Raw genomic sequence first — 24,480 nt, 5'->3', positions numbered from 1 at the left:
TGAAAGAAAAGGAAAAAAAATGAAAACAGCACGTTACAAAGGATACGACTGATATTCATAGTTTGGCTTAGTATACAACAGGGGTGGATTCAGGATGGACTACTGGGGGGCGGTGGGTTGTAATGCCACTACTTACAAGTTATAGCTACTTTTAAGAGATTCAACTCTGGGTGGGTTTTATTTTATATTAAAATACACAAAGTTTCCTCTTCTTGGGGGCGATAGACCCTCCCTGGATCCTCCCCTGACTCAGGACAAGCCACACCGACAAGTGGTTGAGGCAAAGGTCAATTAATGACATTGGTATGCTGTTCCGTCAAAATCTCAATCTTGACCTGGATGTAGGTTAGCCTGGTCTTTCACTGAACCCCTCAATTAAATGTTTAATATGTAAATTAGGCACTCCTACATCACAAACAGTAAATATAACTTACCTTATTCTACGTTTTTAAATGCATTTCTACAACTGATTGTAACTTTAAAGGTTCTCGTGAAGATTAGCTGGCGGAGGTTACCTAACATAGCCATGAGTTATCAAATTAACAGTTGTACATCGTGGGTGATGATAATGATCCTGAGGTTAGATGTTAAATTGGACTCGAGAGCGGAACAAGGGCTGATCTTATTCGTGTCTCAGACGGGGCATGGAATGGAACGAATATGAAAATAAGGTTGCTGTAATAGTTTCCCACAGGGTTTGTAAGATTTTCGAAACACTTGGCAATTTTTTTATCAAGACTTGACATTTTTAAAAAAAAATCAAGACTTGGCAATTTCAAGTTTCATCCCCCTCCCAATCTTGTAATGCTCGCTACGCCGCTGTACGCAATACATATTTTCGACAATATTCGTTGTTCATCTGCTTCCGCTGAGTTACAACGTGGTGAGCTGCATATGGGACTTTTAATAGTGTTATTATAATGAGAAAGAATTGCAAATTATGTTAATGTTTCTAAAAGAGGGAAATTGAAAGAGAAATTAAATTAAAAATAAATAAGGGAGAGAAAAGTAATTACTTGAAAATAAAAATAAAGTCTTTGAGTTTAATGTCCCACGATTATACTGTTAGGCTAAGGGAGACGGTGAATAAAGCAAGTTAATGATTATGGAATATTTGGTGGAACGAGAAAGTGGGAGGAAACCAAGTCCCCGAGAAAACCTACAAGCACGTATATGAAAATGAAGTAAAATATACACTGGCCTATGCTTTCTTTGTCTAGCAGAGTCATAGTTTGGAATCGAAAATGTGTTTTGAATCCTTGTATTTAGAGATTGAGAGTGTAAGTAACGAAATCACTTAATACATCCATTAAGATTTCGGAAAGCGAAATCTAAATTTAGGTAAGCTAACTCCATGTACTAACTGCTTGCATCCGCTTCGTACATTGTTCGAAGGGTCACGAAGCAAATCACCTCATTTAGTCTACACATACCTAGTACTAGTGTTAATTACCTGCTTCGTTTGGGTTCGATCATTCTAAACTATTTTACTGGTAGCATATATTCGTTCGTTTAGCCAGGATTTCGTAATGGAAGGGGGGTGCGTGACTTGAAATACTGTGGTTACAACACCAGGGGATCGATCAATCTAAACTATTTTACTGACAACATATCCATATTGATTTGTTAGTACAATAAAATGAGGATATGTTAGTAAGTATTTTAATTAAAGAATTATGAAGAAATCTTGCGTAAAAGAATAGAAAAAAGTATTAACAAAGACATAGTCTTCCGAGGTCATTCGAACTCGGTTCTTCTCGTCTTCTTTCTATTTCTCTTATCTTAGTTTAATGCCGTCAAGGATAGCAACGAGATCTCTTTCGGGAGTAAAGACATCCTATAAAATGGATTAGTGTTGCCGCGAAATTCAAAATGGTTCATATTATTGGTAATTCTGGGCATTGCTTAAGTTTTAACTGACAGGCTATCTGAAAGAACCGGTTTATCAATCGTCATTTTAGTCCAAAGAGTTACTGGCGCAAATCCCGGGGGATGAGGACATGTCCCCTCCAATGTTAGAACTGGGGGGGGACTTTCCCCTCAATAATCCGATTTGAAATGCGTTTTTTGGGGAGAAATTTGTGTCCGATTGCCACAAAGGAAAGTAAGATGAAATTGATGTCCCCACCCCAGAATAAGCCTTAAATCTGCCCGCCTCACAATTTTGAAGACAACTATGCTCCCCTGATCCTCCGCAGCATTGTTTTTCAACTTCATAAATATTTTAACATCCTTAAAAAAATTATGAGAACTGTCTTACCCGTCCCTCCCAATGTTGAAGACAGATTTGCGCCGCTGCATAGGGTTAACATGGAGCTAGATGGAATTCGGAATGTTCCGTTACAATAATATCCAATTTCAACTTGATCCCCCCCCCCGTTTCCTCCACACAAAGCTCCTCGTAAGAAAGAGTAACCAAACGCTTATTGTAGCTTCATATTTTTGAGGCTGATTCATCTGTTTCATCTTTCCTTAATATTTTTCATTTCTGGATCCGAAGGGGGGGTCTGGACCCACCCCTTGGCTACGTGCCTGCTTCCCGTAAAAAGCTTCATTCGAACCCTGAATCAAACAACTCCATCTGTAAAGCAGCGCTGAGTTGATTTTAATATCCTTTTCTGCAACGAGGCTGTATGAGACGTGGACTTACTGATTAACATGGACTCCGAACCACTCCCGCCGGGAATCGAACGCGGGTCTCCCACACCAAAGGCGCGTACGCTAACCGCTTAGCCATGAAGGAGCTCATCTCTAAAGCAGTGTAAGCAACAACAACAAAAAAAAGAAAAAACACACACACACACATACATACATACATACATACATATACTAGAAGTTTGCGCAATTGGGGATCAAAACATTTTCAATGAAGTATGAGAAATAGTAAACGTCAATCAAAGTGGGCTTCTGCTTATTGTTTACTTCGTTAATACTTAATTCCTTCTAGAAATAGTGAAACAATACTATGAAGTCACAGTACTTAAACATAATCGAAAGAATAAGACAAGGAAACAGAGTAATTTCCGACTGATTAAACTAGTCATATATACTATGCCTAACTGTTACATTGTATTTCTTACCATATTACGAAAGCGATATAACTTTTTTACCAGCGATAGAAGCTGGACGCAATCCAATACTGCAATTTAGACGCTGTAACGAAAGCTGCAAGTCACTCCTGACACTCCTAACTCTTCAAGCTGTGTAATAGCTGTTTCAAGCGGCCTGCAACTTATGACCTTGAAACTAAGTGCTAGTAACCAAATTAATGCCAAGGTACGATACAAACACCCCAACTTGCCACAATGACGTCAACACAAGGAAAAAAAGAAAAACATCTCATTTTTGGTTCCAAAATTATGAAACAATAATAATAATGTTTTAATTCTCAGTAACTCAAGCATTAGTTAACTAGAGAACATAACAAGCAAAACAAAACAAAACAAAAAGAACCTTAAAGGTGAGCTCTCCCTGACTGCTGTTTTCAAATTTCAGTGAGGCTGTAAAATATTTTTTGTTTTATTGTTAAAAAACAAAAAGAAAAAGAAAAAGAAAAAGAAAGAAAGAAATGAAATAAATTTTGTTGCAAATATCCTAGTAAAAATAGGTTTTCTAGACACAAGTGGCTCGGCGTAGCGTAGTTGCTAACGCTCTTGCCTTCGGGACGAGCGGACCCAGGTTCGATTCCGGTAGGGGCACTCGGTCGAAAAAGTATCAAAAGCTTTTAAGTCCAGCCATCCTGAATGAGGCTTTCTTGGGTTTTCCTCATTTCACACCAGGCAAATGCCGGGTGGTACCCAACATATAGGTCCCAGACCGTTTGCTTCCTTCCCTTTCCCCGGATAGTGTGCTCACCGAGGGACGTCATAACTCACATGTGGCGGGCTAACAAGGTCATTGATGCCGAAAGCCCAGAAATCTAAATCCTAAATCTTCACTACACAAGAAAATGTTCATGCTGAAAACGGTTTCTTAGCAATTATGTTAAGCAGTCCTGTAGTAAATCTCCATTAAGTAATAAACCGTCACATATAAAAAGGAATGAATAAACACATAACATTCAGTTTGCGTACATTGAAATGTAAAAAGTTACAAAACATTAATATTCAAAGATTTCTCAAAATTCAGATTAACCCATTCCTTTCTCCTCATCCATTAACGAGTTACAATAGTAAGAATTGTAGTCATAAATCACATTACTTGTTTAGTACTATATTAAAGCAAGTTATACTAAAGGAATATATAATTAATGGAGTATTTAACTAAAGTGATAGTTTACTATTGCACTTACCCAGGCTTTTGTTTCCTTCCGCTCTTCTTTTCCGTTTGTAAACAACCTCGTTTATAAACCAACTCGCAAGCAAACGACCGTTGTTTCATGACGTCATCTATGGTGCAAGAAAGAGGTGTCTATGGGCGGTTAGGACCTCACACACAGATGGACGTATATAACATATAGCTGAAGTATTTAACATGCGTATACATATGTAAAATACAGAAGATTGTTAGATGTCAGACATCCTGCAGCGACATGATGTAATATCTAAGCGGGTAAAAGGCAATACCTGTGTAGCATATGGATAAAGTACGCTCCGTACAGATTTCCTTAGTAAACATAACGAATCCTTGTATTTGTACAATATACCGCTGTCCGGATAATGGATTTTTCTCAGTGTATCTCTTTAAGTTGGACTGCACACAATGCTCCATTTACACGGGTTCGGACGGACAATCCCAACATGTGATAATTCTAGTTTACAATTTTCGTCGGCGTTGTGGTAATTCGCAGTTCGGATCAACTCGAGGCAATCCAATTTATTTATACATGTTGGGATATTCACATTTGATTTTGCAATCTCATTTGGGTGTAATAAATGTGCCTTCTATGGTCTCCATGAAGAGGGTATCATTAATTAAAATACTAATAATTTCATTCAACTCACAAACAAACCATACCCAAGGAGGAAAATTTCTCGAATTTGTTCCTCGAGTTCAGACTGAGGCATTGATCTTCGTTCCACATCCTTAGAAGAAGAAAAGACGCCAAAAGTTATTTTTAAATTTCTTTAATTGTAATTATCAAGAAGTGAATGAATATTAATTAAATTTCAAAATATTTTAAAGTAAAATATAGTCAGCAAACACATAAGGTCCGCAACTAATATTTTACTTTGTCACCATTTCATCAACGGCTTTAAAGGATAGTAGTTTCATACAAAATTAACAAACGATTATCCTGGGTTCTATTTTGGTAGTGACAATTATTATTCTTAATCAGATTTCACTGTTTAGGTAATTGCTATTGTAATTCTATTATTGCTTTATTATTTTTTAACGAACATACCGTATCCCATTAGATCACGAATTCTATTTTACAGAGGTTACTAGCTGTAATGCCCGTTCTTGGCATAGGTTTATGGGAAATATTTAAATACACGTCACCTTAGAATATTTATATGAATGAAAATCTAATGAAAAGATACAGAAAATACTGAATTTTTGACATAAATATTCAACATCTTACCACCATAGAATACGATTTTAATCAAATTGAGACGAATAAAATTACCCAGCTTGAAGTAGATACTAACTATCTTCCATAAATCATTTTAAACGGATGAGACGTTTTTCTGACCCAGAAAACTATTAATTAGACACCATTTTCAGTCATTTTTGATATTTTAGTTTTCACTATAATCACCCAATCTTCTGCAAATGGGAACGGCATTACGACCATAACTATTCATTTTAACAACTCCGAAAATTATTGGCCATTTTCAATCATTTTTACATGTCACAGTTTCGTGCTCCCCAGGTGTGCTAATGGGGAATGAACCTGAACTTAAATGGCGTCTGAACCCTGAATACTATATATTAGACATTAATATGGTTCGTTTCTCATAATTTTTGTCTGCCACTCTCCCACACCCCTAGCAGTGCTCAGGGGGTCCTCCCTTCACTAAGACTCAACGTGAACTTAAACGGCATCAAGATGGATCAACACGGACAATAATTAACTTAGTGACACTGTAAACTAATGATTCGACACTAATATCGGGTTGTTTACGATATTTTTACATGTGACAATTTCCCCTGGGTGCCTATGAAGGCTTAAATCGGATTTAAAGGCCATCGAGAGTGTCATTATTTGTCAGAGCGACCTCGAAAATTATGGATTAGACACTAATATTGCTTATTTCCTATCATTTACATGTCTCTTCTTTACCTCCCTCTACGGGGTCTCACCACAACTAGAACCTGAACTTTCTAATTAAAGGGCGCCAAAATTGTCACCAATCAACATAGGGACCTCAAAAACTATTGATTCGATAGAGATATAGGTCATTCTCAATTATTTTTACTTATCACTGTCCCCCCTTCAGCAGTACTAAGTAGTGCTCAATTTGCATTCAAATTGTATCGGAAGTGGGGTTACATGCCACGACAATAAACTTTTCTGCTCATTTTCCTTATATTAATCATGTTATGCTTCCGTTATTAACGAAATATTTTCTGGTGAAATAGGAACCTTCGCAAAACGAAAACCCACTCTTAAAATTAAATTATTCTTTGGGAAAATTTCATAATAAATGGCTTACACCATTTGTTTGGGTTATTAAGGAAATATTTGTCCATCAGGTATAAATTAAATTCTAGAAGTAGCATTTAAGATAATTAATAGAAGAAAAGGACTTGTCCTAGAGAATAAACCACTCATCTGGATACTTTCATAGCACGCAATTTACTCAGTATTATGTTGATATTAATGAAAGGTTTATATATAAAATATGAACAAATTCGCTTGAGTTGTTTTGAGAAATCGTCCGAGAACACTCAGATACTCTTCTTGGACTTTTTAGAAAGACAACTGAGTTATGTCATTTTGTGAAGTATGAATAAAAGCTTTGTTTATGAAATTTGAAAAAAAATTGCTTTCGTTAATTGTAGAAAATCTTCCGATGTAAACCACTAGCCATTTTATATTTGTTCAGAAAAATTAGTTATAAATTGTCAGATTATTAATTAAATATATATTTATGAAAAGAAAAACAAGATTATCTTAGTTTTCAATAAAACGACCGAGAAGTACTTACTGCTATCAATAAACTACAAGTCTCAGATTTGTCTCATAAAAATGATTTGTTCACAATACACGAGTTGTCAATGTAATATTCATACCTGAAATATATAGAAAAGCGTTGGAGTCGTATTTGAGAAAATTGGATTTTTTTTATTTTGATCTTTCAGTAAACTGCCTTTATTTTGGGGGTAGAAAGAAAATTCAAGACACTCCCCTAAAGAATCTTAGATTTATAATCTGGTGAGGTTTCGATGAATAATATGATTTCTAGGCCAGTGAACGCATTAGATTGGGATGGAAGAATGGATATTGAAAATTACTTCTTCGGTATACAGAAATGTATTAATTCTTTAAAATCTCGACTTCGATTTATTTGCACAATCATCATAGTTCCTTCCCTCTTGCTTCACGATAGGTTTTGTTTATAATCAGACATGATTAGGTTTGCGGCGAATAAATGGCATTTTAGATCTCACAACATACAAACGTATTTTTCACACAAGTCAGTTTTATTTTACGTTAAAATAACTTATGTAGAACAGAATCTATGAAATTATGGAGATCTGGAATGATCGTTGATAATAATAATAATAATAATAATAATAATAATAATAATAATAATAATAATAATAATAATAATAATAATAATAATAATAATAATAATAATAATAATAATGCGATAATAGAATAACAATAATAATTACCTAAACAATAACATTTTATGAAGAAAAAGAAGACGTCGGGACTCAAACCTGTGTTTGCTGCTTGGTAATTTTGTACAACATCACTAAGCTATAAGCTCTTAATGATACACTGACCAATTAAAACACTATTACGGAGGAAATAGATTTGCTGAGCACATTTTACTATAAAATATCTCGGAACTTAGGTAATATTCCTGCATATCTTGATACAGTTAAAAGAATTATAAAATAATTTTTGGCATCTTTTCTTCTTCCTAGGCTGCGGAAACAATATTGAAAGTTCAAGTCTCATTTTCAGGAACGTTTATAAGATATTTTTCTAACTTACAGAGGGCTAATTGACCTGTTTCTAAATTCAAGAAAGAAATCATGAATAGCCCAACTAATGATCATGTCTTCAAACAAACCTTGGGCTAGTCTTACATGAAAGGTGTACAACTAGCTAATCGATTTTGTGCAACTTAAAGTAAAAGTAATCGATATAGGTAAGTTGTTACCACATTAGCTTTCTATCTAGATGTTCCACGTTCGAATCTCCTTATGTCCGAAATTTTTAACGTGCTTCAATTTCAATTTTAATCCATACTTAGTGTGATATTGAAGATTTCCTGTGGAAAATAACGAGATTGACGTGGTATTGAAGTAACCTCACAAACGAAGAAAAAGATTTACAAACTTATTTTTTTAATTGTTCCAGATTTGATATTTTCAGTTAATTTCTAACATTTCTCTTTCTTCTCACGTGCAATAAGTAGTGAAGTATTACAATATACACACAATGAGTTATGACGTATTTGATATATAGCACTCGTTGAATAACACTCTCCTAACAATAAAGGTTAATTCCAAAATGAAGAACTTTCTTTGTGCATCAAATCCATAGCAGAAGGCTTTTAAAAGCCTCCACACACCTACCAAATGTAGCCTTCTGGCTGATATGACAGCCGTAAATTTGGTTGTCTCTCTCCGGGTGTTTACAATACCCGCAAAATTGCTGGACCGGAGCTAATGCAGTTATAACAGTGTGAGGGTAGATACTTTTCTTGTTAATTGTACGTAGAAGTGCAATATTGCCAAACGAGAGCTAAATATATATACTTTTATTATCCAATTCTGTCATACCATACTCAAATGAGTGTAAACATCTTTAAAGTAAAGAATTTACTCAGTTTCTGTCAAAGTTTGTTGATAACACTGAAAAACGGGCTGTGGATATGTGACATGATATTTACTTTTTCTAATGTAATTTGTCATACGGAATTCAAAACTCAAAACCGTTTCGCTCTATCACTTCAGGTCTTTAAGGTATCGCCCAACTTTTATATTTCACTCTACACCCATTTTAAAATTCCAATCAGCCGTGCAGAAATATGTGGGCTTATGCGCTGAATAATGCAGAGGTAAGCTTGATCAAATGTTTTTTCCGAAAACAGTTCTTAATATGAATCTATAGGGCACATATTGTCAATTTGTATTCGTGTTAACAAGGGATATCCAGTGTCAGAATTACCACGGGAATAGGGTTAAATCCGACTCTGCGGAACTGGGTGTCTCTCAAAGTGTCTTCAATTTCCTCATATAAATTTTTTGCGACGTACACTTTATTTCCCTTGTAAAATGCCCTTTAATTCGCACCCTGTGGATGTCAGACCTTTTTCGTCAAGCAACACTGGTGATTTAAGAAAAAAACGAACACCAGTATCTATTTTATTTCTTTGTGTATCAGCTTGAAGTGGAACTACGGAAATTTAAGCCACTGTGCTGGCAACAGTAGTCACAGTCCTGGCGACGACCATAAGCTAGAGGTGAATTTGGATCCCATGAAAATTGAATATTACAGATTTCGTAAAGGTACGTACGACACTTCTTATTTTACTACCAGTGCATGAAAGTTAAAACAAAATCTGGAGCTATATAGCAGATAAACAACTGTCTGTATAACGTCATTGTGTTTGCCTCTTTGTCGGAAATTTGTCATTATTCTTTGTAAGAATTGAGCCAAATTTTTCACCCAAGTTTTACACTGTTGCCAATTTATTACAAACAAAACAACCAAGCGCTGGTAAGAAAGCACTAAATTTGTATGTTTTCTGTATTGTGTGTTGCAAAGAAATCTAGTTTTTCCACTAGCTGTATTGAGACATTCCACTAACGCATACGTAAATGATGTGAAATTAGTAAATATTTCCCCACTAAGGTATATCCCAATTCCACAAGATCTAGTGGGAAAAACACATAGGAGGGAACACTGCAAATCTACCCCAAATCCAGTTTTAACTTCTTGTAATTTCGCTGTCCCTTTTAACTTAAAATTTAAGAGCACAACAAGAAGTGGTATGAAAATCTAGAATGGCTGAAACGTGCAAGAAAGTTGCAAGAATTTTAAAACACAATTTGTGCTATACTTAGGTGAAAAAGAAGACCAGTAAAGATTTTTCTTACGCAATGTTGTCATCATCTGTTAATCCATGCTTTTAGATGGAATAGGAGTAGACTTTCATACTTCCTATTCATGAGAAGTACCAAAATGTTTTGCTATATTTTAGAACATTTGACATTCGTTTTGTTGTTGGTCACAGGTGGTCATTTTTATTTGTAGGAAATCTAGGTTTCTAAAAATGTTTTTACATTGGATGAATCGTGCAGACAGAGCCATTCAGCTTCAATTTAATTCTTATATATATAGGTTGGAATTATTTGTATAGTTTTTTTATAGTTGGAATATGGGCACAGCTCATACTTCTATATATGTACGGTACATAAATGTCTTTCTCTGTTTAAGAACATTTTTTGGCGGTAAACAAACTAACAGGTGATCATTTTTAACTGCAGGAAATTTAGGTTTGTGAAAAATCTGGGATGAGTTCTGCAGACAAAGCAATGCGGCTTCAAGTTTATACTTTTTAAAGTATTTTTACTTAGGCTGGAAACCGGCCTTTGCATTCGTGGAATACAGGTACAGCACAGAAATGTTTTACTATATTTCATAACGTTTCACATTAATTTTTTACTTAGATAAATTAAATAATCTCTTTTAATTAAAGGAAAAGTAGGGTTTACGAACAATGTTAATACCTACGGTGTTTTATGCAGACAGTCAACCAAACAGCTTCAAAACTATTTTTTCTAAGCTTTGTTTCTTATTTAGGCTGAATTTCAATGAAACATTTCCTTAAATATATTTTTTGTATTCATTAAAACATACTGTCATGATCGCGTTACTATAATTTCGTGTGTGTTTCTTTTTATTTTCAGTGACAGTGGATATTATGTGGACAGAGGTTGCACAAATTCACCATATTTATTTTGCTACGTGTGCGGCTATTTCACGGACAAATCTCATCGGAAGACTTTTACACCGTTTCTGAAGAAAGCATATAAACTATACTTTGATTTCAAGGTGGATAGTGGAAGGTCATGGGCACCACAGTACATCTGTCTTGTGCATGCAACTTGCGCGGCAGGATAAGGAAGGCAAAGAAGAACAATCATCTGGCGGTCGAAGTTCCCATGTTATGGCGTGAGTCGAAAGACCACATCACGGACTATTTTTGTTTGGCAAACATCGCTGGATTCTCTTACAAAACTCGTTCATCTGTAAAATATCCAGACGTTCCCCCCATTTCCAAACCAATTCCACATGACCCCCTCACTCTTCCAATACCAACACCATTTCAAGAATACACAGTTGAAGAAGAAATTCAGGAGGAAAATTCTCTTTCATCCTCTAGTAACGATTCAGACTCTGACTACCAACCTGAGGAAGCTGTTCACTTATTAAATAATGATGAACTTCGGGTCCGGCACTAGCAAAAGGTCATGCTGAACTGCTCGGTTAACGTCTTAAAGAATATGATTTCCTTGCACCGGGTACTGTGACTTATCGCTTTCGGCATAGACAAAAGGAACTCGAAAAGTTCTTCCCAGTGAGTGACTCTATTTGCTACTGTACGGACGTTAAAGGTCTTATGTCAAGTCTAGGGGTGGAACATAACACTGAAGAATTTCGACTGTTCATAGACCCTTCAAAGACAAGTTTGAAAGCAGTGTTGTTACATAATAGAAATAGGTATGCACTCGTGCCTGTTAGATATTCTGCACACGTAAAAGATACATACGAAACCATGTCCCTAATTTTTGAAAAAAATACGCTGCACTGAGTAAAATTGACGAATCTGTGGGGATTTAAAAGTAGTCACTATTCTCATGGGAATACAGACAGGGTTTACCATGTACTGCTGCTTCATCTGCGAATGGGATAGCAGAGATACGAAGCATCATTATATAAAGAAGAAACGGTTGAACAGAGATAGAATGCAGCCAAGAAGCAAAAATGTCCTTCATGTGCCGTTTGCTAAGCGTGACAAGGTTATCCTGCCACCGCTCCACATAATACTGAGGCTCATGAAAAATTTAGTGATGGCACTATACACCGAATCAGATGCTTTTCAGTACCTGTAGAATAAGTTTCCGGAGTTAAGTTATGCGAAAGTGAAAGAAGGTGTATTCATAGGTTCACAAATTAGAAAGATCATGGCTGATAGCAACTTCCAAGACTTGCTAAGTGATACTGAAAGAGATGCATGGGTGGCATTCAAGTCAGTGGTAGCAAATTTCCTTGGTAATTATAAACCCGATGACTATGCGAATGTTGTGCAGAAGTGTATTAGTGCGTATAAACAGCTTGGTTGCAACATGTCTCTCAAAATTCATCCCCTCGACTCTCACGTTGACCTTTCCCCCGAAAACCTATGTTCATTCAGTGATGAACATGGAGAACGATTCCATCTGGACATTTCTGTGATGAAGTCACGCTACCAGGGTCAATGAGTGCAGCGATGCTAGCTGACTATTGCTGAACACGTGCCAAATGTTCAACACAAGCGCAAGTCTAAAGCTAAGAAAATCAAACCATAAACTATAAAAAAGGCATTCAGAACGTGCGTATTTTATATCTATATTATATGTGTGTACTTGTATATTTTATGTGTATTAAACCTTTAAAAGAATGTTACAATATATTTAAATTAAATGTGACGTATTTACAATATGTATTTAGGTAATGGCAAGCTTTAATGCGCTGCAGGTAGCAATTAGAGTTGTAGTGAAACTGCAATTTGTGAGTTACTTACATTGATACAATATTGAAGATTTATAGATGATGATCCCTATATCTTAAAAAAAAACTTTGAGTGATAGAGATAAACGGTTTTCATATTTGAAATTAGCAAGCTGGGATTGTCTTAGAATGCGTGTTGGATACTCAGATATCCGGCGAAAATTTATTTTCGCTTTTTCAGTGTAATAATAATAATAAAGTTCTTTAAAGATTGCGAGCAGTTGAAAACAAAAATGGAGATCTCAATGATTCAATTATGAAACTAGACATTGAAGTAAAATCATTAAACGATTGAAAATATAGTTTCAATTGGGTTTAAAATGAACAAATATATATATAAAATTTAGACAGTAAAGTGAGAGTCAATACTTAAAATTCATTAAAATTCATTACTTAAAAATAATAATAATACAATAATTTATGTAAAATAGAATCCAGTATATAAACGTCTACGACATGTAAAGTCTAAACATTTAGCCTAATGCGATATACAAGAATGTGGTATCACTTCACTTAATGTGGTATCACTTCAAACACGTAAATGAAATCAGACTTGACTTGCTACACCTTTTTTAATTAAATAATTATGCATTGTAGAAATATTTCATCCCCTTTCCCGAAATGTCAATGAGAAGCATACCTTATTTATTCGGAAGTTCAAAAGTAATGCCAAAACTATACTATACCACGAATCTCCTAAATGAAGAATATGAAACTTTGTATATAAACTATTTATTAAAAATTAATTTAAACGTGTCCCAACATTTCGAAAATTCAGATTTTAAGAAGAATGGTTTATATTTGTATAGATTATCTCCACATGTAAATCGACGTTGTACTAGCCATTAACAGTTAAAAACCCTGAATCAATACGAATGAATTTTCTATCTACTGTATTGTGCTCTTATTTCTAAAATGCAGAAAGGTAAAGTTATTTGAGGTAAATACATGTGAATTGAGGATAGTTCCTCTTCGTTACGAAGAGGCAAAATAAAATGTTAGTAACACATTGCGCGGGGCGGGAGGGAGTGGAGGTGATTATCCGTATCCATATCTGAATGCGCCCGGCAAAGAGAGTGATACGTCCCGTAATAACACATATTCTTGCCGGGATAAGAAATATGCATGTATTGTGAAGATGTCTGTTAAGAGAGGTTTAACTATATGTTCTATTTTAAGTGCATATCGTCTATATATACACGTCGACATTTTGAACAAGCAGAAGAAATTATTATGGCGAAATTTTGTTTCTGCGAGATTTTGGACAGGTAGATTTTGTTTTAACAGAGATTTCCGTACGATGACGTATGAAAGAAACGAGTAAATTATTTTGCAATCCGAAGAATGGCGCATTATCCATACTAATTGTTGTTCATTTGTTTCTGTGTAGTTCCAAAGATGTAAGCTGGATATGGATGTTATAGGAGTAATTGTTATGTTTTCCATTGAGTTATAAATATTATTATGAAAAATAGAACTGCAACTTTTGATTAAGTTTCTGAAAGAGAAAACTTAATAAGTAAATAAATCAAAGTTTTTTCTGTATTTTATATTTCCTTTGGTTCATTCACTTCCTCTTTTTTTCCTTTGTGACTTATTCCCATACTAAAATCTTCCAGAAAATGTGAGGAAGTGAAAATGAAAAAGAAGACACATTTTTTGTTACACAGAACAAATTCGTTTTTCTTAGTTTGTCACTGTTTTTTATTAATGGAAGTATGTCAGGACGAGTGAGATGCATTGAAGAAATAAGAGAAAAAATAATAGTAAAAAACATGAGAAAACAAAAAAGGAAAAAAGAATGTCTCCTCCAAATTAAAAGAAAGAAAATTTAAATTTTCACTTTCCTTCCTTCTGTCTATAAACATTAAAAGAAGACGAAAATAGATGAAAGAAGAAATGTTTCTGTTCCATTTTTGATTCAGAATTACTTGCCAAGCGAACGCGATTTTGACACCTAAGTACTTGTAACTTACATGAAGAATGTCATTGTTATAAAAAAGATAACAAGACCGAAAACATTTACCTGTTCTCCTCTCCACTGCTCCCCTAAGGCATCAATCACTGCCAGTGGAGAAACGTCTTGTCAGTTGGTCTCTGATTCTACAATGTAAATCAAAAATACATATAAGAAGCTACCAATCAAATATTTCTAGGAAATCTAAAACTAAAGTTACTTTTAAAAAGTTTGCCCAAAATATATTCAACGATTAAAATCACATTTAATCATTCAATCATGCTAGACCAAGGTAATCTTTCGAGTTTATGAGATTAAAATGTACAAATTCGATACATCACTTCCAAGTCTGCTGATATCTATCGAGAAACGGAGAGATTGAAAAAGTCGTTCTATAAGACTTCCGACATTTATTATCCAAATACAAGAAATGAAAAATGAAATCTTGAGTTTTACATCCCACAGTTGTGCCGGTTAGGCTAAAGGAGACGATGATGATGAAAATACATGAAATAATGGAATGAAGAAAGTGGGAGGAAATGGGAGCGCCCCGAGGAAACCCATGCACACAGTGTTTGTCCACCACAAAGTTAACTTGGCGCAAGCTGGTATGGAACCAATGACTCCATGAACCAGTGACGTTCTACCACTTTTTAATACTATATTGTACTCATATCAGGCAATTATCTCAGAAAGCATTAACAATCAAAGTTGTACTGTGAAAAGCCAATTACATAAGAAACATACAATAGGCACATCAATAAATTGCTGCTAGTAAATTAGCAAACTTTTGTTTACGAATTGAAAGTGCTATAGTTTGTATGTGCATCAAGAGTTGATTGACGTACAAACTCACATTACCATTAAAATCGTTACAAGAAGAATGACGATAGTTTGGGATGTGATCCAAAGAACTGCGTTATGTTTAGTGCTGGGATAAAATGGATAATCCGAAAGCATCATAAGTGACGTACAATGAATATTAGAAAGAATTGTTCTGGAGATACTGGCAATATTTTTTGATACTGAAACATATGGCTGTATTTCGTGAGCAACTTTTGAACTGGTGTTGGAGAGTGTCTAGAACGTAACAAGTACCACAGAAAGAAATACTACAGATACCCAATGTATAAAGTCTCTCATTAGTAGGATATATATTGTGATCAACACTGTACCAAAGAGATTCCATGGCAGGAGACAATACCGGATTATGAATGTTTGCCCAGATTTTATTCCAGTTTGTCATTGGGTAATATTCTACAATACGAGGAACCGAAGTTGTGGTGGCATGGTAGCGATTATATAATTGTCTCACAGAAAGATCTTCAAGGTGACTCTGTGCGATAAGCGAGTAACTAATATCAATAAATACGTCCTTGAGGTATGTCACAAATGAAATCCAAGGTTGTATATGCAGGTTAGCATCTGCCTCAATACTCAATATAACACATAAAGCCTTGCTGGAAAAAGACTCTGAGTAGAGCAGAGTTTTTGGCAGACGCGATGTAACAACAGTGAGTAGATCTGAAGTTGAATGTTTTTAAGACCAAGGCTACCGTCACATTTTAATAAACACGCAGTCTCGTGACTTCCCGTAGGAAGTGATTATGCCACTTACCCTGTGTGTTTTGCATGATACTGCGGTACTTCTTCGGCAAGGAAGATAATTGTGTCAGAAACCAAAGACGACTAAAAATAAAAACATGTAAAAGGTAGACTCGAAATGCAAGACTTACATGCCGGGTTTCACTTTGGTGAATAAGTGCAACCAAAGTATATGTTGTGGTATTAAAATTGTAGTCTATAGTGTCTGCTTTGCGACGTTGCCAAGTTACGCCTAAGATGTTGATACGACCAGTAAAAGGAATCGCAAACAAATACACGTGTTAGTCAGGCGGGTTTATACACATCAGGAGTGACTATTGTTTATTGAGAACAGCACCTGAAATGCACTCATAGTTCGATATGAAGATTTCAACACCTGACAGTTCTTGTGAATTGTTAATAAATCAATGTATATCGTCTATAAATGCTTATAATTTTAAGGTTGTTGCACCAACCTGGATACCTTGAATGTACTGTTCCAATGTGGAAGGAAAGGAAACGAGAACTATGCTATACAAAGTGGAAGACAGGGGGAAAACTTGTGCAATACCTCAGCGTACATTGATAGGATATGTAAGTGCACCATTAACTTTTAATCTTTCATTTCGTTAAGTATAAAGAAATCTAATCAAATTAAGAAAACTGTCTTCGAAACCGTATTTTCATGTACACTAAACATATAATCATGTGACAACCTGTCAAATGCCTTATGAAAATCAAGAGCTAATGAGCGACCTTCAGAGAACTAGTTTTCTGATAACAATGAATACCTTGTCGTATATTACTTAATGCTAAAAACATAGGTTTTGTAGGTTTGAAGCCATACAGATCATTGTGTAAGATCTGATTTAAAAACGGTTCTAAACGAGAAGCAAGGCAAAGAGATATAATTTTCTGGTTAACATTAAAGAGGGTAACATTAAGGAGGGTAATCTGTCTAAAATGATCAAAATCATGCGCTCTTTCATGTTTAGGTACAAGTACCATAATACGAGCGGTAAAAGAAGAGATGCAGGTGGGAGTGAGTCGGAGTTCGTTATACATTGCTGTGAGGAAAGACATAAGAATGTTGTGAAATTGGTGGTAAAATTCTAGTGTATTTAACTTAACTTTTCCGCAAAAATTGCTTGATTGACTTCTCTTTCTGTAAATTGCGCATTGTTATGGGCTTCCGGGATGAAAGAACCAGTCGGATACTCAAACAAAGAGGCAGAAAACTGGATCGGAGCTGAGGAATAGAGATACGGGTAGGCATCGTACAGAGCTGAAATTTCGCCATCATTCTTGTGAACTTCACCGCTAGGAAAAGTGACCTTGGAAATAAGGTTTTGTTTACCTCTTCGCCTTTCATGGATAATTGTAAGTAGAGGATACTTCATGTGGAAGCATCGTTGTCCTGCCTCTAGTAAAAAACCTTGACTTTTTCTACGTTGCAATATAAGTAGAAGTGCTTTGATTTCCTTAATACCAGGTAGTACGTCAACCCCTTCGGCGAGTTCTTTATAATAGGCACATAATAAATTAGGGTAATAATTATATTGCTCATTGAGAAGAGAGAACCTGACTTGACTGTGAGTCCTACAGATAGTGTAAAAAAACGGTTTAATGTGAGATAACCACCATAAAAATAAACTTTTCTTTTGAGATTTAAAGTGCATTAAGTAGTTCCATCTATTGGTAATGAGCAACTGTAGATCCTCGTCAGATAAAATGTTGTTATTGACAGACCAAAGAACGGATGACTTTCAATAGTTATGGATGGGCAAATCAATAGTGCAAACTAGAGAACAGTGATCAGAGAAGCATACAGGGATAACATCTATAGAGCGCATAAAACTAATTAACGTGCGACTGACAAATTCGGTCCAAGCGACTAGATCCATCGCGCCGAAAGAATGTGTGCCCTAGGGCGTTACATTTATAATGACCCCAAAGTCAACTAAGTTAAAATCTTGAATCAGTTTTCAAATGAAGAGGAACTTAAATATGTTTTATTTTATTTATTTTTTACATCATTCTATATGATATTTAACAAGAAAATATTCGTTAACACGTATAATCATTTTTTTTTTTTTTGGAATCTTCATAAATATACAAGTTTACCGATTTCTTCTCACAATTCAAAAGGAATAGCGGTATCTGATAGTCTTAAGATTTATTATTCTATTTTTTTCTGTACTATCTTTCCTTCGACTACTTCGATGTTTATTGTTTGAGAGAATACAGTATATACTGTTAGTTATTGTATTGTTTCTTTTTTAACGATATTGCAGTTTTTTTTAACTTGGAAGTTAATGGCACTTTACAAATTTGAAGCATCAATTCTAAATTTGTCTACATTGTATTTGAGCAATTTGGAGAGCAATTAAAATTGAGAATAACACGGTACAAAATAAGAAGTTTTTAATCATTTTTTTTAAAAAAGCATACAAATCTACAAGTTTATTGTTTCTCGAGTTTCAATGGAATGGTAGCACCTCAAAACATTCAGGTATGGATTTTAAATTTTATGTTAATTTTATTTGCCCAATAGTGGTTACTAAGGATAGCATGATTTTGAAAATAGTTTTTTTTTTTCATGATACACCCTAATGTACAGTATACTTTCTCAAAATTACTTCACCTTGCTCAAAGTAGGCCTGGGATCAAAATATGAATGATACGTGCTATAATAACATTTTACAATATTACAGTCGGCGTAAGTGCTTATTGAAATAAACAAAAAGAAATGTCCAAAAGTGAGGCATAAACCATTAGCCAGATTTTGTTAAGCGGGACAAACTCTTAGAAAGTTATTATTCGAGAAAAATAAATGTCTTAAACTCAAAAATTTACATTGTACAAGGAGCATGCTACCTATTAAAACCTGATGTATACTCCCATCGATGTTTCCTTTATCCCGATAACGACACAACAGTTTATGTTATGGTTAACGAGATAACGCACAAACTTATTATTAACTTTAATTTCAATTGATATAAAGTATTGTCCAGCAAAGAAATTTCGAATAAAACTCCTAGACGGGGGCCACTCTTGGCAGTAATACGACAGAAGACAAAGAGTGCAACGCGAGCTTGATTCAATTAGTTCCTTTAACAAAAACTTGAGACCTGCCATAGCCTTACCATCAACTACATGACACAAGTTTAACACTATCAAGGTCCCCTTACCACTGAAAGAGAATAAGTTCTTAATGTTTCAAGGAAGAAATAGAAGTTATGACGTCTATACTAGATGCTTAGGTTCGAAACCCCTGTGAGACCGGACACTAAACAACACATGGTTATCATTGGAAAAGCTGTCAGATTATCTCCCATATTCACAGCACATCGGAGGAGTCTATGAAGTCATCATGGCTGAGGTACAGTAGAACTTTTTTTTTTTCATGTTACTTGTGTCTCTTGGATTTTTTTGTTAATAAATTGGTGAGTCCCTTAAACATCAACTTTGTGTTTTTAATCGTTGTATTGGTCTGGTCCCAGATGGAACTTGCTTGGAATGATGAGTATCCCCATATTATCGAAGTTTACTAGGCTTTTATAGCAGCTAATTTTAGAGGTTTACACACACCCTTTCAGTTTCGAATATAACAAACATTAAGTATTTTTTTTAATGAACCATTTATTTGTAAAATATTGCAAATACTTGCGCAATTTGCCAACTTGACTTGAGAAAATTTTCCAAAAAGAATTCAGTTCAAGAATAAACTATTCCTTTTGATATCTTTTTAAAAAATAAAACGTTATTTATATCATGGGTTTGTTAATGCGAGATATATTTTCTACGAATAAACATGAACAAAATTGCGCTAGTCGTTTTTGAGAAAATGATAAATGAAAACTAAATCTCAAGAGCAAAATACATATTTTGAATATTTAAATGATAAAAGATTTACACCATATTGCAGATTTGTTAAAGGAACATACATTTATGAAATACGAAAAAAAATGACTAAGTCGCTTTAAAGAAAATCGTCCGTGAAACACTATCCCAAGAGTAAACTACTCCTTTACGTGTTTCCTGAAAGAAACGACTTATACTATATTACACAGTTGTTAATGGAATATTGGTTAATGAAAAGTAAACAAAACCAGTTGAGCCATTTTCGAGAAAATTATGTCTTTTATTTTCACCCTTCAGTAAATTACTCTTACCTTTGGAGGTAAGAAAAAAACTCGACCCCCCCCCCCCAGAGAATATCTTATCAAAACCCTAAATTTAAAATGTGGTTCATATATGTCGAACGGTATTATTATTATTGGACTGTACACGAGGGCGAACGCACAAACAGACGGACATACAAAAAACTCAGTCTTTCGATAGGAACAACAAAATGTGTAAATCCGTGGAAATCTTGGATTCATTATTTGTCATGGTTAATAGCCTCCTATCGACTCCCGAAAAATAAAAGCCAGACGTAAAATTTTCAACGCAGAAACTACCTCTATCTCCTAAAAACGTGACCTTTTAGAACTATTGTGGATAGTGACATTTACTTTTTTTTGGGGGGGGGGGTGAAGAAGAGGAGGATGAGATATATTTTGTGAGGGCAGCTTATTTTGGCGTACCGAAAAAGTTTTATATTACTTGACTAACAATAAAACAATCGAAGGGGAAGTGAGTTCGGGGAAAGTGTTACGCTCCGGGTGACGCCCGCCCCATTATCCTCTCTGGCGTCGCTACTGAATGTAAAAGACTTTGACTACCTAGATGTATTTGATATTAAGAAGTAAAAAATCATCTTTGAGGTAAGTGAACACCAGGAGTGAAAACACATCTCAATGAATGCATACAGACTGCAAAACAGGAAATAACGTCGTAAATAATTACACTCATACCAAAGGAATGTATTCAATAGTCTATAGAGAGGCGACTACAAGAAATTACGTGCCGACGTCAATACAACGCAATCAAAAAAGAAAGCATGAATCAGCTCTCAGGAAGAAATGTTATGGCGGAAATATGAAAACTATTTCGTTTGTGCACATATACACACACAAAAGATAATCAGAAAAAAATGAAATTAAATCTTTAAGTTTAACGTCCCATGGTTAGGCTAAAGCAGACGGTGATGATGAGAGATGAGTGAAATGGTGGAATGAAGAAAGTGGGAGGAAACGGGAGAACCCCGAGAAAATCCATGAGCACGGTGTTTGTCCACACGGCGCGAGCTGGGATCGAACCAGGGACCCCAAGCACCGAATGTGAACGCTCTACCACTGAGCCACCGCGCCCCCACAAAAGATAATAAGATATGATAAAAGAGATATCACTACACTCTGATGAGGATCATTTTATTGATCGTCATTATTTGACTATTTTGTATTTCTTTTGCAGCATTGTGGTCGTTTACTGTTTTGTTTATGATAAACATTTTAAATTCGTGCCTCAGGGGTGGTTTCGTATAATGTTTACTTATACTTTCGGACAAAAATATTTCATTTTTGGGCTAAAATGCCTTTTTATGATTGATGTTTTCCAATTGATTTTGATTTTGAGTTTTATTCGAATGTTTTCCTATAAGACTAAATAAAAGACTTGGCCCTGTAATTGCTAAAGTTCGTCAATTACTGTCCAGAGTTCCACTTATTTTTATTGTTTATTATACTTTGAAAATAACTAAAGCTCATCACAACGGGATGGCTGGACTGCTAGGTTCACCCACTCGAAACTACATTGGTAAACATAATTTTACTAAGGACCAGGCCAAGATATTCTTCTAGTTTATAATTACATTCTGTTCGAAATGTCGGCATACGTTCTCTAAATTCCAATTTCACTTTGATGTGGCCATCACGTGCCCTGACGTCCTTTAACGGAAGAAGCAGCCTCTGTGATGATTTTTGGTGTGATTCTAACATATTCATCTACTTCATTTGTAACATTATTTGTCAACGGAAGTTCGTGGAGGGAATATGGAGCCCAATTATTCATGTTATAGTATTGGTTTGCATTAAAACTGCGAAGTTGTTTGCCTTTTTCAATCTTCTTGCTTTCGTAATTCCTCGGCAACCAAGTTTCCTTACGTCTGAGTTTTGGTGGGTTATTAATGACAGCAGATTTTCAGAATAGACAAAGATTGCGTTTTGTTGAATGATTCAGTCAATCGGATGCCTCAAGTGGTGTGGGATGAAATCGCAACAAGAGATCATAGAAGTGTCTTGCTCCATCAGTTGTCGATGGTCCCTTCTTAATCCCAAACCACACCGGTGCGTTCAGACTGAGAAAAAATGTAGGTTGCGTACTTAAAAAGATAGGTTACATGCGTAATTCCTGTAGTTTTTGGACTTAACATACAGCAGACGTATAACTGAAAACGCATGTTTTATAATACTTTCTGTATAAGTGTTCCATCTATACGTACTTTCCGTATGAAACAATGTAGGCGGTCAGGATCTCACATACAAATGGACGTATATAACATATAGCTGACAAAGGTAACATAAGTATATGCATGAAGGTAACATAAGATAACATAAGGTAACCATTTTTCACTATAATACATATTGAATTTTCATACATTTAGTTTCATTCTTTATCTGAACGTTTAAGACATTTCTCTTCATCTGCTTTTAGCCATATTAAGTATGCGCTATCGAATACTCACATCGACACACGACACTCCTCATGCGACCCATATAAACAATCTATAACAGTGCAATTTTTCATCTATTTGTGCCTTTTAATTTCCAAAATTTTGATACGTAAAACTCCAAGTGATGACGAGTCTTTATTAAAAAGATGATCGCAGTGTTCTAAATGCTTCATATGACAATCATGACTTCAAAATGTTGAAAAAATGAAATGAAATCTTTTAAGTTTTGCGTTCCACGGTTATGCTGTTTACTCTAAAAGAGACAATGATGATGAGAAATGAATAAAATGGTGGAATGAAAAAGTGAGAGGAAACGGGAGAACCCCATGAAAACCCATGCACACGGGGTTTGTTCACCATAAATATCACTGGCACGACATGGGACCAAGCCAAGGACCCCATTCAGCAGAGATAAACGCTCTACCACTGAGTCACCGCGGCCCTGTTAAAAATGTATGTATGTATCATTGTGTGTTGCATTATTGATAACAGCTAATAAAATATTGAGCTGAGTCAAATCATTCTTATTTGTTTACTTAGAAAATAGCGTCATTTAAATAAATCGAAATGCAATATGTATTGTAAAAAATAAGGAAGAAGTATCTTACCTTCTCCTCGAAGACAAATCCAGTCGTAGAGGATAGCCTTTTTTTCGAAGCGAAATCTGTAATTAAATTGAGTCAACACCATTAAAATTGTTTAAGAAATATAAAAGTAAAACAATACATTAACTAGAAATAATATAGTGTTATGTTAATAGTAACTTTAGACAATTTACAAATATTGTATTAACCCACCAGAAAGCACTAGAAATAGTTTCAGAACATAACTTTTGAGCTTAATACTTTTATATTTTTTCAGTTGAACTATTCTCGCCGTGTACAAAACGCATAATTGTAAGCCGCCATTAATTATTGAATAAACCAATTGTAGTACTTTTCTCACACAAGAAAACTATATCATAACTTAAATTCCCAAGTTGAATACATTACCTTAAATTGTGCTGAAATCTTTTATTTTTCTCGAAGATCTTTGACTTTTGATGTTAAAGTTAAAGTGGAAGCGACACCATTGAAAGTCTCAAGTAAAATGATAGGAAGAACGATAATAACCGTAAGAATATTAGCTGTTGCCAAGCTGACTTCAATGCAAAGGAATTCACTTCCTATTGGTTGTAATTACTTGGTATAGTCCACTATCACGTGCTATCACGGGCACACGTGGGCTTAATGACACACAAAGAAGGAACGGATTCCATGCGCTTCTCCTAACATTCTGACTAATTAAATACCATTGACAGTATTTTTGCTCTAAGATACGGTAAGCTTACAGTATATCTGACATACAGTACATTCCATAGAAATTACTACAATTGTTCTTTTTATTCATATTAGAAATGTGTAAATACCGTGTTCTGTT

General features: G+C 35.0%; 1 protein-coding gene across 1 annotated transcript in view; it reads right to left on the bottom strand.

The window, feature by feature from the left end:
• The window catches only part of LOC145690369 (uncharacterized), a 44,189-nt gene extending 20,063 nt beyond the window's left edge, over positions 1–24,126 (bottom strand). Inside the window, exons 1-3 of the mRNA XM_081765198.1 lie at positions 24,054–24,126; positions 23,670–23,725; positions 14,931–15,007 (exon numbers count right to left, since the gene is read on the bottom strand). The gene's annotated coding sequence lies outside the window, so the exon portion shown is untranslated. The remainder of the gene's footprint in view (positions 1–14,930; positions 15,008–23,669; positions 23,726–24,053) is intronic.
• Between the last annotated feature and the right edge of the window lie 354 nt (positions 24,127–24,480).

Source organism: Thermobia domestica, chromosome 7, assembly GCF_964235325.1.
Source record: "Thermobia domestica chromosome 7, izTheDome1.hap1.1, whole genome shotgun sequence".
In the NCBI taxonomy this organism is placed as follows: domain Eukaryota; kingdom Metazoa; phylum Arthropoda; class Insecta; order Zygentoma; family Lepismatidae; genus Thermobia; species Thermobia domestica.
The sequence above is the reverse complement of the archived record's forward strand: the minus strand, read 5'-3'. Positions and strand labels throughout refer to the sequence as shown.